The sequence below is a fragment of the Callospermophilus lateralis genome, chromosome 3 (assembly GCF_048772815.1).
Source record: "Callospermophilus lateralis isolate mCalLat2 chromosome 3, mCalLat2.hap1, whole genome shotgun sequence".
NCBI classification, from domain to species: Eukaryota; Metazoa; Chordata; class Mammalia; order Rodentia; family Sciuridae; genus Callospermophilus; species Callospermophilus lateralis.
Window position 1 is genome coordinate 82943602 of NC_135307.1, and position 15021 is coordinate 82958622.

At 35.9% G+C, this 15021-nt stretch overlaps 1 long non-coding RNA gene across 1 annotated transcript in view; it reads left to right on the forward strand.

The window, feature by feature from the left end:
• The window catches only part of LOC143393971 (uncharacterized), an 82317-nt gene extending 74759 nt beyond the window's left edge, over nt 1-7558 (forward strand). The window contains exon 3 of the long non-coding RNA XR_013090653.1: nt 7507-7558. This is a non-coding gene — a long non-coding RNA (uncharacterized LOC143393971). The remainder of the gene's footprint in view (nt 1-7506) is intronic.
• The last annotated feature ends 7463 nt before the right edge of the window (nt 7559-15021 follow it).

The following is a 15021-nucleotide window of genomic DNA, read 5'->3' on the forward strand; positions in this document are numbered from 1 at the left end:
TTATGCACCACATTTAAAAGTTGGAAGCCCAGTTCATGAAAGTCAGTGACAAAAGTCCTGATTCCTGTTTCTTTCTGAAGTGAAATCCTTGCACTTCATTTTACTACCTACAAAGAGACTGATGGCTCCACAGTTCTATGGGGTGAGGAGCTGTAGCAAAAGGAGTCAGGGAAAAGTCATCTTAGATGAATATTTATCAAAAGCCTCCCCAGGCAAGTTACTTTGCTAGAATATGATGTTATTATGAATGCTATATGCAAATGACAATTTTAACAAGTATGGTGTGACAGGGAGAAAAAAAGAAGTGAAGGAAAAGAAGATACAGAAAAAGAGAAGTAAGGAGAGAAGGAGGGTGGGTAAATGGAAGAATCTGATAGTCTGGGCTAGAAAAATGACAAACCAGTTGAAAAATTAGGCCAGGAACAATGGAAGCTTGATAATCTCAGAAAGATTAAAAGTCTAGCATTTTTAAAATGAACTCAAGATTCCCCATACCTCCTTTTTATCTAGTTGTTTTCCTGTTGTTTAAATTTGACTTGTGATATCCTTTTTATGTTTTCCTCTTGGTTGGCATCAGTGCTATTGTTAAACATAGCTAATGACTGACTATTCTGATTGTAAAGAAGGGCCCCCTTCTTCTCTGCCTTGATTATTTCTTGATGTGTTGCATTTCTGACCAACATCAGTAAGACTGCCAGTTTTGACACTGTTCTCTTGCCTAAGAATGTTACAATAACATGTAGAAGCCATTCCTATACTACTGGAGGAGTGGCCTATGCTCAGGCTAGTGGTACAGATACCATCTGTCTGCTCAAGTGTTTCTTCCTTTTATGATAAACCCTGGGAAGTTGTTTCTTTGGATCGACACAAATCCTTTCTTTACAGATGGGAAACTCAGGTTCCCACAGCACATTCATTGTTTAACATCAAAAATAAAAATAAAAAACACAGATTCGTATTCTAACCAAGGGGTGCATGGGCTTGGAACCTTTACAGAGACAGGGTTCTGGCTGGCACAATCAGAAGTCTATGTCAAACAGAACATACACATGCCTCCCCACTTTCCTCTACACACGGGAGTTATTCTGTGAAGTGGCAGGCAAGCCTTACCTGGCAGAATCAGTTCTGCTTGTCCCAACCAAGGCCTCCACTATACAGTCCTCCACAAGTCATATCTGGGGCTTCAGATATGCCAAGACAGAAGACAGCCACATTCTCAGTTCAGATTTGTTTAGCATATTAAAGCTAGTCATATGGGTCTGTGGCACACCCTCAAAATTATGTATAATCATAATTAAATTTAAATTGTGTGTCTCTGAAAACCATTGGATATCTTAGATTTCATGGATTTTATTTGCATTTGATGACATTGTATGGGAGGAGAAAGTGAAGGGTGTTTAACCATTGGCCAAAAAAAGAAAAAGAAATATATATATATATATATTTTTCCAGGTAAAGTATCTGAGCCATCAGAAAATAGGATTTCTCATTTATTCATTTATCCAACAGAATAAAATTGAGCACAGGTATTTGGATCATGCTATAAAAAGCACTAGACATATTAAATAGATTACCTGTGAATTTATATATCACTGAGGGAGAGAAAAAATTAACTATAGAAGTTAATAAAAACATCATTTTATAATAATGTTATGAAGAAAACAAATCAAAGAGCCTTGGTATACTGAGGGATAGGATATGTGATGTAAAGGGGTAAACAAAAATAAGCCTGACTGATAATAGAATGAAACACAGAAGATAAGATTTTGCTGCTGCTTCTTTTTTTTTTTAACAAATGTTTTGAATGGCATCGTATTGCTTTCCTAATAAACTGTACAGATTGAGAATTAGTGATCTGACAATATTATACCTTTTCATCTTTATCTTTCGCTACTTCCTTACTACATGTTATATTTGAAACAAATGGAACTGTTCATTCTCTTTTTCATACACCCTGTGATTTCCTGATTCATTGTCTTCACTCATTATTCCCTCTAACCCATAGGAATTTCTATAGGACTTCAGCTCCCTAAACTGCAATACTTCAGGGTCCAACTTCAATGTCACCTGTTCATTCCTACGAATCTGGTCCTTGGAGCTTCCTCTTTCTTCCTTTCACATTTAATTTGTAAGTTTTATATTACTCCTATTTGATACATTCTGATATACTTATATAAACATTTATGTATAGAGTATACATAAACATATACACTATATAAATACTATATAGAATATATATTTATAAATATATAAGTTTATTATGTATTTATATACATAAATATATATAATATATATGTCTATATATTTCATCTCTTCTATTTCTAATCCAATAATTCTAAGAGTGCAGTGTCTTTCATATAATAAAATTACTCACTATCTAGTAGACATTTAACAAATATTCTTTTCAATAAAAAATAAATAAATCCCAACCAGTAGAAATCTTGGAAAATTGAAAAAACAAAAATTTGATATATGATATGTTTTGTGTCTTAAGTTGGGTTCCTCTTAAGACAAGTCCTGCTTTAAGGATTGAGTACAAGGAGTTTAATTTGAAAAGTTACCTCAGGCAGCATTGTGAAGGAATAAGAGATGGAGGGGAAACCAGTAAAAAATATGTTAATACCAGTGGGTTTTCACTATGAGCAGCTGGGAGATCTCTGAGAAACTATGTGAAAGATGCTTCAGAATTTACTCTCTTAAGGGTGCTCAAGAGTGAGGATGTAGCCTTCATTAGTTAGAGATTGCTCTTGAGATGTCAGGCTATGTTTCCCTGATTTGGTCTATGAGATACCCTTTTTCTTCTGTGACTCTCACGTTCATCTTCCAACAGCTGTGCTACCTGACAACTTCAGGGTCTACTTCACCATGAGTGACGCATTAAGAATAGTTTCAAAAATTTGCAAGAGTCAGGCTGTTTGGCTTCACTTTTTTTGGCTTTGTGTTTCCCCAAATAATTCTCCAAGAAATTATTTAGCTTGCCATTGCTAACAGAGTTTGTTAAGCTTAGTAATTGGTGTAGCTAAAGGTAGTTAAGTAAACCTTCCTCAATTGACACAGAATTGTTTAAGACAACGGTTTGTGAATGGTGCCCATATGAATGTAGTAATAGTGCTTGAGGTGGTGGCAAGCAGTATCCATATACTAGGAATATACTGGGTCTCTTCAGGGCTTTTTAACATCATGTTTATCATGCCTAAAACCATGGGACAAGACATTCTACTAGTGTTGGAGCACTCATCTGATTGATCTCCACAGTCTATAAAAGACATTATGTTCAAGGCCTGATTCTGCTACTGGGAAGGCAGCATTTGAAGCTTGAATAGCATGTTGAATGAGATGCTTCAGGAGGAGTCAGTGCCCATCACATGATATCTGAGGTGTCCCATAGAGAGCCTGGGGCCATTGTGGTAGATGTTATACAAGCTCTTATCTTGATCCAGCCTTCCCCAAGAAGGAGTACTTCAAGGCCTCTGAAGAGATCATGGGGAACACTGAATGTGCCAAGGCTATTATGGTGTTGATTGCCGTTCAATAAAATGTTCTCCAGCTGTGAGTGGCAATAAAAGAAATTGTTGCAGATAACCTTAACAAAGGGGACTGCCTCTAGCTTTAAGATATATTGATCATGCCCTGGGTTAGAAGAGTTCTGCCTAACAAGAAGTTGTAGAAGTTCTAGCGGCCTGCAAAGAAGGCATGGTCCCCAAAGTGATAACTTTTGATTGATGAAGATTATAAGAGACTAGTAAAAGACTTTCAAAGAATAAGAGTTTTTGGTAAATCTCAGCCTGAGTCAGTTAGCCATGAAAGTAGCATCAGAGAGGAATCATAGATAATATATTCACCCCCTTGCTCCCACCATATACTAAATTACAGAAGGAAAAACATTTAGAACTCAGAAACATGATTATGTTGTCATAAATACATAAAGTCAGTGCTGTAAATGGTGAAACAAGTCATTGTTGTATTTTCTCTGTGGCACTATAAAAGTATCATAATAATTTCTATCAAGATAGGAAATAAGACATAGAAAATATAGCATCTAGATAAAATTAGACTCTTTTGCTAGTTGTTAATGACTTAGTTTTGTGATCTGAGATGCTTTCTAATTTCTGACGTCCTCCAGAATTGAAACTGTTCCTTTGTCTTAGCCCTTGACTTTTACTGTCATATTCATTCATTGCTATAAATTATAATAAGATTTTTGGGGGAAACTGAGATTTTGCCTACTCCTAAATCACTAAATGATATTTATTGTAACACTTTAACTTATTACATGCCTCTTCTTTGTATGTATGGTCAATATACATGTGCTTCATGCCTTCATTATGAGCCATCCATAACCCAGAAGGTAAATCCAAGTTTAACAGGGCTGGGGTTATGGCTCAGTGGTAGAATGCCTGCCTGGAATGTTTGAGGCACTGGGTTCAATCCTCAGCACCACAAACAAATAAATAAATACACAAAGCTATTGAGTCAATCTACAACTCCAAAAAAAAAAAAAAAAAACTATCTATAGACCAGCTCTATTCGTTAAATAGCTTCCTTTCAGTTTCAGTTTTTTAAATGAAAGCATACCCAGATCCTTAAGTCTTTTTTAAATTTTACTTTCCATATGATCATACAGTAAAGTTACTATGCAAGGCCTTGTGAATTTTAAAACATGGAGAATTTTGTGTAGTAACCTCTATAATCAGAACTATTATTTTTTGTGTAGTAACCACCATAATCAGTTCTGTTATTATCCAAAGCCCTCTGTATTAATGGGTTAGAGCTATATTCTTCCCCTGCTTTTGGAAATTATTGGTCTGTTCTTTATCTTTATGGCTGTGTCTTTGTGTACATCTCATATGAATGAAATCACACATTTGAATATGATGATCTAGATTAACTATATAAAAAGGTAGTGAAGGATGCATGCCTAGACTGTGTGACATAGAAAAATGGTAGAAAAGCTTAATGAGGCCATATCATTGTTGGACTAGGATTAATCAGTACATGCTCCATAGAAGAGGTAAAATGTGGAGCATGGACCTCAGAGAAGTCCAAACTTTGTATTCATGGCCAAAACAGGGGATAACATTTCAGAGGGCAGAGAAGAATAAACATACAATTAAGAAAATGAGAGGAAGGGCTGGGATTGTGGCTCAGCGGTAGAGTGCTCGTCTAGCACATGTGAGGCCCTGGATTCGATCCTCAGCACCACAAAAAAATAAATAAAATTAAGGTATTGATTAAAAAGAAGAAAAAAGAAAATGAGGGGAATGATGTAATTTGGAGGGGAGAATCCAGGCATATTTTGTGGCCCTTAAAATGGAGAGCAGCATGAACAAAGCCTTTGAAAATTAATTTGACAGTGATGTATGAGATGTGCTAACAGGCATATCCTATTTGGAAAATAAAGATGGTTATTGATGCCTGAAGAATATATAAACTGTAGGGGAGAATGCTGAGGGTGGTTAGCACATGGTCAAACTCTAAAACTTGGGTGGTAGCTGGGTGCTGGGAAAGACAGAATTCTAGAAAATTAAAGCAAGGAACAGAGAAAGCAATTTTAGTGGTTAGATGACAGCCAGTTCTAAAAAGAGAGGCAGGTGATCAAAACATTGAACATCATACAGAGTTTGAAAAAGTATGGTGTAGAGGAAACCAGTGGTGAGCTTGGAGAAGTTTGGTTGTAGTGGAATTATGGGGATAAAGACTAGATTGCAAAGGGATGAAGATGGTACACTGAAGGTGAAGATGAAATCAAAGCAGAATTGATTATGAATTGTCTTTATACATAGAAGTAACAGCAGGATCAGGTGAAGGGTTTACAAGCTAAAGAAGAAATGGAAGAAGGCAGAAATGGTGAGCAAAATGAATAGAGCCAAGAAAGTTCCTTCATGAGCCAGAGCTTATGAGGACTTCAGTCAAATTACCTTTGTGTGCACTTGGTTTGATTAGAACCATGGGTCAAATGAATATCGATTAACTTTCATCTGTTTCTCCCATTGTCACCAAAAGAAGTCCTATAATAATTGCTCTCTGTTACTTAAATTTTTCAGTTCTCATAGAATAGAATGAATGAATACTGTACTAAACCAGTAGCAACTAATTACGAATATAAATGCTTTAAAATTTATAGAAAACTTTTCATAAACATTTTTATTTTAACCAGTAATATTTAGAGTCAATAATAAAAATTATTGTGGTGTAGCTGTTTGGGATGATTTTTCCAACCTCATTACAGCAAAGACACCACACTTCTCTCCTAGAACTCAACCATGTCAATCACACAGTAGTATCCCTAAGCATCTGCCTCCAATTTTCTTGAATTGAAGAATCTCTCATAGTTGTTAGTATCTAGCAAGCTGAAATTTTAAACAAGGCTTTGCTTGCAACCAAAATTGATTTCTGTAATTCTCTCCAGCATGGTTTTTCTGACAAGGCTATTTCTAGATTACCTAGTGTTTGGACTCGGCTCATGTTGCTTATGCAACTTTAATTCTTGCCTCTAAGCTGCAACCTGGTCCCTTTGCCAATCACGGCTGGAAGCATCCTCCCATGTTATGGACCCTTTCATCAACTGGGCTCTACCAATCACTACTATCGACCCTTTACTCCTCATAAAATAAAAACAGAGACTTCGAGGGCTTCTTGACATTTTGCTTGGGTTCCCTGAAGACCCATCCAGGACACCTCCATGGATCTGCTTTACTCTGTAAGGATGATCTATTTCGCAAAGACCCCACCATAACTCAAAGTAATCTTTAAAATAAACCTTGCAGGACAAGCTAGGGCTTATTGATTACCTCTCCTCCACATTCATGTCTTGGATAGAAGCCAACCAGCCTCTTGTGAATTCTGGATGCTTATAACATTCTATTAAGGAAGAATGGCAGTAAGGTACAGTTAACACCTATGGTCCAACCAGAATTTAAAACTGAATCCCTGAGACTCTTTAGCTGTTTTAGACTGAAAAGCATGTAAATACAGCTCTTAAAATTTGCAAGGCATAAAAATTTTGAAAAACTGTATAACAAGTAAAACAAAGCTTTTTCCAAATAGGGTTCTTGGGCAGACTTATATAAGGATATAGAAATCAGTCACCTACGTGGTACAATTTGCAAGTCTTCTCTGCTTCTAATTTCTTTCCTGGAATATATCCTAGAGCCTGGCTTTCCCAATGAAAGAAATATATTTGAATTAAATAATACTCCTAAGATTCTCTTGTGAGGGGTAGGACACTGTAAGTCATTAGCCCGTTAGTAAATTTTAGGCTATGAGATTCATCGTTGCCATATCAAGAGTGATCCTGGCATACGAAAGCATTGGTTTTGAGGGATTGGTGCGCGCGCGCGCACACACACACACACACACACACACACTCTCACACACAAGGGAGGAACAGGGTTCATTTGGAGAGGAGGAAAATAAGAGTCAAACAGTTTAGCAGTTTGAAAAAAAGATCTGCTTTGGGTTGCTTTTGGTGATTCTGTGCTAAAATGTCATTAACTTCCTTTGCAGGTGGGCCATTGCAGAGCTCAGTGACATGTCCCAGTGAGGAATGAAAAAAGAGGCAACACCCTACTGTGTGAGAACAGGGAAGGAGAACAAAACTTCAACCTTATTAGCATTGTTTGCTTTTTGTTGGTGAGAAAATTATAGGAATTCAAAATTCACCAAATTAAATTATCCTATAATTTATTATTGTATTGAGAGAACCCATATTTATTACCCAGTAATTCCCTTGTTCATTTCTTTGTAAAAAGTGAAGTAACTAAAGGTAAAGTACCTAATATTTCAAGAAATAAAAAAAAAAAAACTTTCTATTTAAAAGACCTACTTAAACTAGGTCACCATTTTGGGGGGGCAGCAAAGAGGCCGGTAGAGAATTATATCACAAGAAAAAGTGTATATACTGGAATCTAAAGGGACTATATGCAGGGAATAGCTATGGGGGTTTAATGTTCAAATTGTATTTAAGAATAAAGAATCATGCATGGATGCTAAGGAGAAGGTTCAAGTAAGGAGGGAAAAAATGAATGATTTACCAAAAGGCCAAGAGCATCACCAAGAACTAAGAGGGAATGGACATTTTAAAACTGAATCATATCAGATATCAGTGAAGAATAAAGCAGAGATGATATGGAAAGAAAAAGTGTTCTAGAAGGATTGGCAGGGATGTAATAAGTCAAAGGAGGTGAAGATTAGGAAAGTTGGATTCAAGACTGCTTACCAAAGGACCCCAAAAGAGGTGGTTAACAATAAGTGAAACAATCTGCTGATATGAACTTGTTAAGTGACAGAAAAGAAAATTGGAGACAGCTAAATAATTACTGCTGCTGCATATGCAATCTTAAATGAATTCATCTTTCTAAGAATCATTGTCCAAAAATGGAAGAAGATTACATGATTTGAAATCAATACTGAGAGTGGCACAAATTAATTAGAGTGGAATCAGAAAACTAATGGCAAAGGTAGTGGAGTCATGAGAGAATGTGGATGACCCAAAAGAACTTAGTTTCAGTTATGCTCTGCACAAGAAAAAACATGAAAGGCATTGGCCTTCTACTACGAGCAGATGCAGTAAGGATAACATTAAGCAGAACTACTTAATTCCAATTTTGTTTCTTCTCTATCAAGAAGGAATAGATCTAGCACAATTAAGAAAGAAATTTGTCTGTTAAAATGGGTAGGAAATATTTACATACTCTCAAAAATCTACCCAGTATCCTTAAGAGGAAATGCATTTTTGTTGGTGTGATTCTGTACTATAACCACAAAGAATACTCATAGCCATTTTCTTATTTTCACATGGCTATTTAAGTTATGCATGTTCTTTACAATGCCTCTAGGTTAGTGATTTTCAAACTTCTTGCCTGTGACCTACTGTAGGAAATTATTTTATATTGTACCTTATGCACGTGCACATAAAAATAAAATTTTCATAAATATCTACCTTTGTTACTTCTGTTATGTTTGAGTCTATTTTATTCTTTTCCTTTTCTAAACAATTGAACCTGTGACCCACTATCTTGATGTCATGGCTAATCAAAAGAGTAGCCTATGGTTAGAAATCCATTGTTATAGATTATGAACATGACATTGGCTAAATGATTCAGTCCTGACATTCATTGCTTTGTTACTCAAATGCATTTTTCCTTTGGAGATAATTGTTAGTATTTCTTTTTTTCTTGGATAAAATAGCTTCCTGAGACTTAATATTGTGGTGCTTGATAATAAATATCTGAACTAATCCCTGGACTCTCCAAAAAACTACTGACCTACTTTGTTATTAATTATAGAAGAAGTTGAACAGTGTTTGCAACCAGTGCTTTGCATACCACTTTTAAGTATTTTAAATCAAAATATTCAAACATAGAAAAATATTTAAATGTCCCAAGAAAAAAATTGCTTACAGGAAATAGTTATGGAATATATTTGTGAATTGGAATATGAACCTCCATGGTTCTTTTTTTTTGCAAATATAAATAAAGCTTTCTAGAGAGAACCATAAAAACATCTATATGAACCTAATAATATATACCAATTTCCTCTCCAAAAGAAATATTTTCAATATAATTATAAATCAATAATAATATATGTTATTTTCCTAAATAATTAGACAGTGTATCATGTTTTACTAATGCATTCATCATAGTTCTAACTTATTTCAGATCATTTTGTCTTTCACATATGCCTGGGGCTAACCAGCCAAAGTTTGCTATAACATTTTAATAAGTTGCACCCTTTTGTTCATATAAGTTGGCATTGCCATATGTTGGGCAGTTATTTTGCATTGGTGAGGGAATGTTTATCATTTATTTGTTGCATAGTGAGGGACTCTTTATCATTTATTTGTACTTATTTTTACATTTTATTTCAAGGCAGAAAATAAGCCTAAGGACTAAATGTTGAAGGGTCTCGAGGACAGAAGCAGGAACCAGCATTCTGTTCCATATGTTCTATGTTGCTACTCTTCTGTTCCAAACTCATATAATAGGTTATGATTTACAGTTCAATTACTGAATATCATTCTCCAAATTTTTCTTACAGTAACTTCCCTACATTGGTCTTATCCAATTCAGTCTGTTTGGTCTACTGATTCTCACATATACTGTGCCTCTGCCTACTTGTGTATCTTTGATTTACAAACCTCTCAACCAGATATCATCTTTTTCCTGTCCAAATATTACCATTTCTTCAACCAAATCCTATCACCTATGCCTGTCCCAGTGGTTGTTCGCATCTCTTAAGTACCTATTATCTGTATAACTTACTTTCCATAGAAGGGCAAAATATAATGGCATGAGGTTGTTTTTCTTGTATTTTTAAGTGCGTATCTTTGAAGTTTGTATAAATTATTAGTCCCCTATACCATTTTTTATTTGTTATATTACAATAAATTTGTTGAGTGCCTGTTATGTATCAAATATTGTGCTAAATATTAGTTTGCATTAGAAATTAATATTTTACATATATATTACAAAATGTAAAGGAATATGAGAGAATCTAAAACTTGTTCACATTTCTCCTAGAAGGTTGTGTCAGAGAATGTTAGTATTCATCCAAAATTAACATCTATCTCAATATTTCCTAGATCTCATACATCTGGGTGGTATCATGTGACTAATTCTTATGGACAGAATATGAGCAGAAATAATGCATCATCTGGTTGGAAGCAGGGGAGAGTAAGTGCTATTACATATGCATGGCTATAAATGAAAGACTGTGAGATGGCATAATTTTAAGTTGGAGTAAGCCTGAATCTTTGAGTCCTTGTTAGACATCAGCACACAGAGGCCATGAAACCTGCGTCAGATTGTGCCATGAGTAAGAAGGCACCTTCATTGTGGTAAGTTACTCAGAGTTTGCCAGAGATTGGGGTTTTTTACTGAAGCATACCTCTCCTCTACTGATTATTAAAAGTAATGATTTTGTGTATGTTGATGAGAAGATCAGAAAAGATGCTTGAATAATGTCAATCCTGATTAAATTATTAAATCCTTAGGAAATTTTGCATTTGCAAACATCTTTCTCATTGTCCAGACCAGTGTGCTATGTACATAGCAGAGTCCCAGTAAATTTTTGTTGAATAGATAAGTAAACAAACTATGGATGATTACAAGGAGAAACCATTATGACAGAACGAGAGAAAAAAACAGATGATAAAATCCAGAAGTATCTAAGATACACACCCAGAGTCAGAAGCAGAATTTAGCAAAAAATATGAAGATTAAAGATTAATAAATGAAAATTATTATCAAACTGGCAGAATTTCTACATCTTGAACTCCTTTACTAGAACCTTAAAAGAAATGTGGGCAAATTAGAATATATCAGTCTTACTCACTAAACTATCAGGTCCCTTGAACTAAAGAATGATAAAGAGTTTTAGTTTCTAAATCATAGATCTCTGTGAGTCTCTTATCTGGCTGATACTACTTGGCTCTTCTTAATATGATCTTCTTGGTAGAGCTAGTAGAATAATAATAATAAAAATGTACAAGAAAGGAGAGCTTTTTCCCTATGATAAAAGTAGCAATTATTTCTCTAATTATTATTGCCTTCCATTCATCATCTGTCCTGAGCCAATTCTTTCCATTTGCTCTAAAACAAACCAACATTTAAAAACCCAGGTGGAGATTGGGAATTGTGGCTAGCAGATAACTAATTATGGCCCCAGATGGGGGGAAATGTGAATATGTTAATTAATTGGTTTCACTTAATGGAGGTAAAATGACTAGAGATTATCTATCTATCTATCTATCTATCTATCTATCTATCTATCATATGTCATTGTCCTCTGTACTCTTAATTAATCTTGAAATTATCAGGCAGAATAAGGAAGGATATGACAATGTACACACACATAGACGCATATACACATATGCTGGTTATATAAATCATCCAAAAGATACAATCTTTGAGTAAATATTTAATAAAAGAAGATATTATTGAATAATGGGCCTCTTTTATAAGTATGAATAAGTCAGTTAAAAAAATGTCACAGAGGGGCTGGGGATGTGGCTCAAGCGGTAGTGCGCTCGCCTGGCATGCGAGCGGCCCGGGTTCGATCCTCAGCACCACATACAGACAAAGATGTTGTGTCCGCCAAATACTAAAAAATAAATATTAAAATTCTCTCTCTCTCCCTCTTTCTCACTCTCTCTCACTCTTTCTAAAAAAAAAAAAAATGTCACAGAGTCAAGAAAGTAAATCCAGGCTTAAAGCAATTTCATGCTCCACTTTGTGCATAGTCTATTTGTTAATTATAAAATGTTAGCTCTTTTAATGTTTCAGCATTACCAGAAAGACAGAGATGAATTTTATTGTCTTCAGGTTGCAGATGAGGAAACTTCAACCTTAAGGTATAATACTGTTTGCTCAGCACTGTTCAGCTGCTCTGTGGTGAAACTGGCTGCAACTCTATTCTGCTGACTGCTAGTCTGGGACTCTTTCCACTCCATCACATTTTATGGTGTATAAAGATCATTACTCTAAGGCCAGTCATAGATGTGAAAGCTCAGTGCAGGGAAGGCAGTGCACCAGCAGACTTTGCCCCTGCTGTTCACTGATGGCCTGAAATGCCCTAATATCTCATTCAGGGCCGAACACACTTAAGACACAAAGAAGCACAGCTCAGCTCCAATAATTTGATTTTTGGGGTAGAGCCCTTCCAGACAATCAGGTACAGCACCCTCCCTTGCATAGTTGATGGTCTTTCCTGAAGGCTATCAAACATATCTGCTGAGATTGCACTAAATAAAATGGCTGTCACCAAGCCATCTGCTGCATTTGAGCTTTTTCCCCCCTCTAAGATGTAACTTTTCAGTTTGTGCAGCACTTCAAATTCTTAATACACTTGAGTAAGTCATTAATATTTCACTTTCATTACCATGTATTAATAACACAAGAATTTAGAATGATCTTGTTCATCTAACTCCTAGAAAACAAATAATTACATTCGTGCATATTGATTGTCAGATAACTAAAGATGTTTAGCCTGGAGCTATGAAAAATCCACCAGCAGGCCCAGTTTTGGGTTTTAGCCATATTCAAAGTATATCAAACTGATGTCTGTGAAACACTAGAGACAGCAGAAGAGAAGTTCCAAAGGTTAAAAGGGACAACCTTTACTGGACTCCTTAAAAGTCTCCAAAATCCTTTAGGGCGTGGTTTCTTGGCAGGGTGGGGGGGGCGTTGAAAGATTGAAAGATATTCAAAGCAAAGGCAAAGACATGAAACTTTGTCCTCAGAGGTTTGTTTTGTTTTTTAGTATGTGGGCATGGTGATTTGTTTTCTTCCCTTTCCTCTTTATTGTCTTAAGGTGGGTAGGTTCTAATGGTGGAAAAGTGCCTTTGATGTTATTCAGTTATTCAACATTTCCTCAAAAATGAAAAAGTGCATCTACCTAGAGGTAAGTACTGGGCTAGAACATGATAACTTAGCATAAACAAAATGGTAGTGTTTACTACTTAATGGTGGGAGAGACAGAAAATATGCAAGTGAAAAAATTGATAGACAAGTTTAAATAAGTTCTATGAAAAAAAATAAATAAGCTGCTTTGATGTGTATGTGCATGTGTGTTGGGAAGGGGTGGGAAGAGAGAAGACCACTTTAGATGGAGGTCACTAGGGCATATGCCAAATGCATAGAGAATAATTGTGCAAAGGCCACAAAGCAGAGAAGTGCTTAACTTGCTTTAGAAACTGAAATAAAGCCATGTGGATTAAGAAAAGAGGGGAAATGACATCAGATGATGTTCCCGGCCTAGATAAGTGCCTAGAACACTCCTGTAAATTTTTGTAGCCATGATCAGACCAGTGAATGTTCTTCTAAGTGAAGTGCAGTGGGAATACACTGAAACTTTAAGTAAGCAACAGTAACATCAGGGTCTGAGACAAGGGTAGAAATCATATTTCTGTGTTTATACACCTGGTAGATAATGAGAATTACCAGCAAGTCAGAGAGGGTAGTGGGAAGGAGAAGAGACATTAGGTAGTAGACTCACCTTTTCAAATCCTGATATCATTGTGCCTCTTTTTAGTTTCAAAAACATATCTGTTTGAATGTTAGAACATCTAGACACATTAACTACTATGGTTGTTTGCTAGTTCCTCTCCTGGCTTCATGAATACTGAGGGCAGGGAGGGAACTCTTGCATCCTAACAGCTTGCTTTTCTGGCAATCTTGTGGATACTTCTTTCCTTTCAGAGTGAGACGCCCGTGGTTCAGTCTGCAGTGGGTGTTTCCCTCTCTTAATTCTCTTTTTAGGGGGCTGGAAATGTGGCTCAGTGGTAGAATACTTGCCTAGCAAGCATGAGGCCTTGGTTCAACCTCCAGAATTACAAATAAAAATAAATAAATTAATGAATTAAAAATGCCTTCTGTTGGTTGCTACTACTGCCCACTCCCTGTCACTAATTCTATATCAAGTAAAAAGTTTCTTTCAACTATCAGTGGGCACCTCTTACCATGAAGAAAGTTCACTGGACCACATTATGAAATTTTCTCTCAAGGCATCCCCTTCTAGGCCATGAAAAGTAAGGATGTGGACAAAAGCTGTGGTTTATGTGGAGAAGATTCAACAAGGCTGATGACAGTTGAGGTTTTTCAGCACTCCTGCGCTCTTGAACACACAAACTAAATAAGGTCTCTGGGCCAAGGTTATTCTTCTCCTTGAGTCCCAAATCAAGGCAGCTATGACAACTACCATTGACCTCTCTTAGCCTCTGAATTGAGATTTTGCCCTCTCAATCCAGATTTTTCAACATTCAACCTCAGGACTTATAGATAAACCAGCCGTAAATATCTATGAGATTTTCCATGCTCATTATTTTTTTTTCCTCCAGTTCTCTTTGCCTTGTTTCTTGCTTTTGCTTTAGATAAAGTTAGCTCTAAGAAATACTGGCCAATATATACTACTGTAGATGATCACATGCTTTTTTATCACACCTTTGATAATGGCATTCTTCTGCCTGTAATCTTCATCTGTTTAGCCAATTCCTATTCAACTTTCAAGGCTAAGAGCATTGTT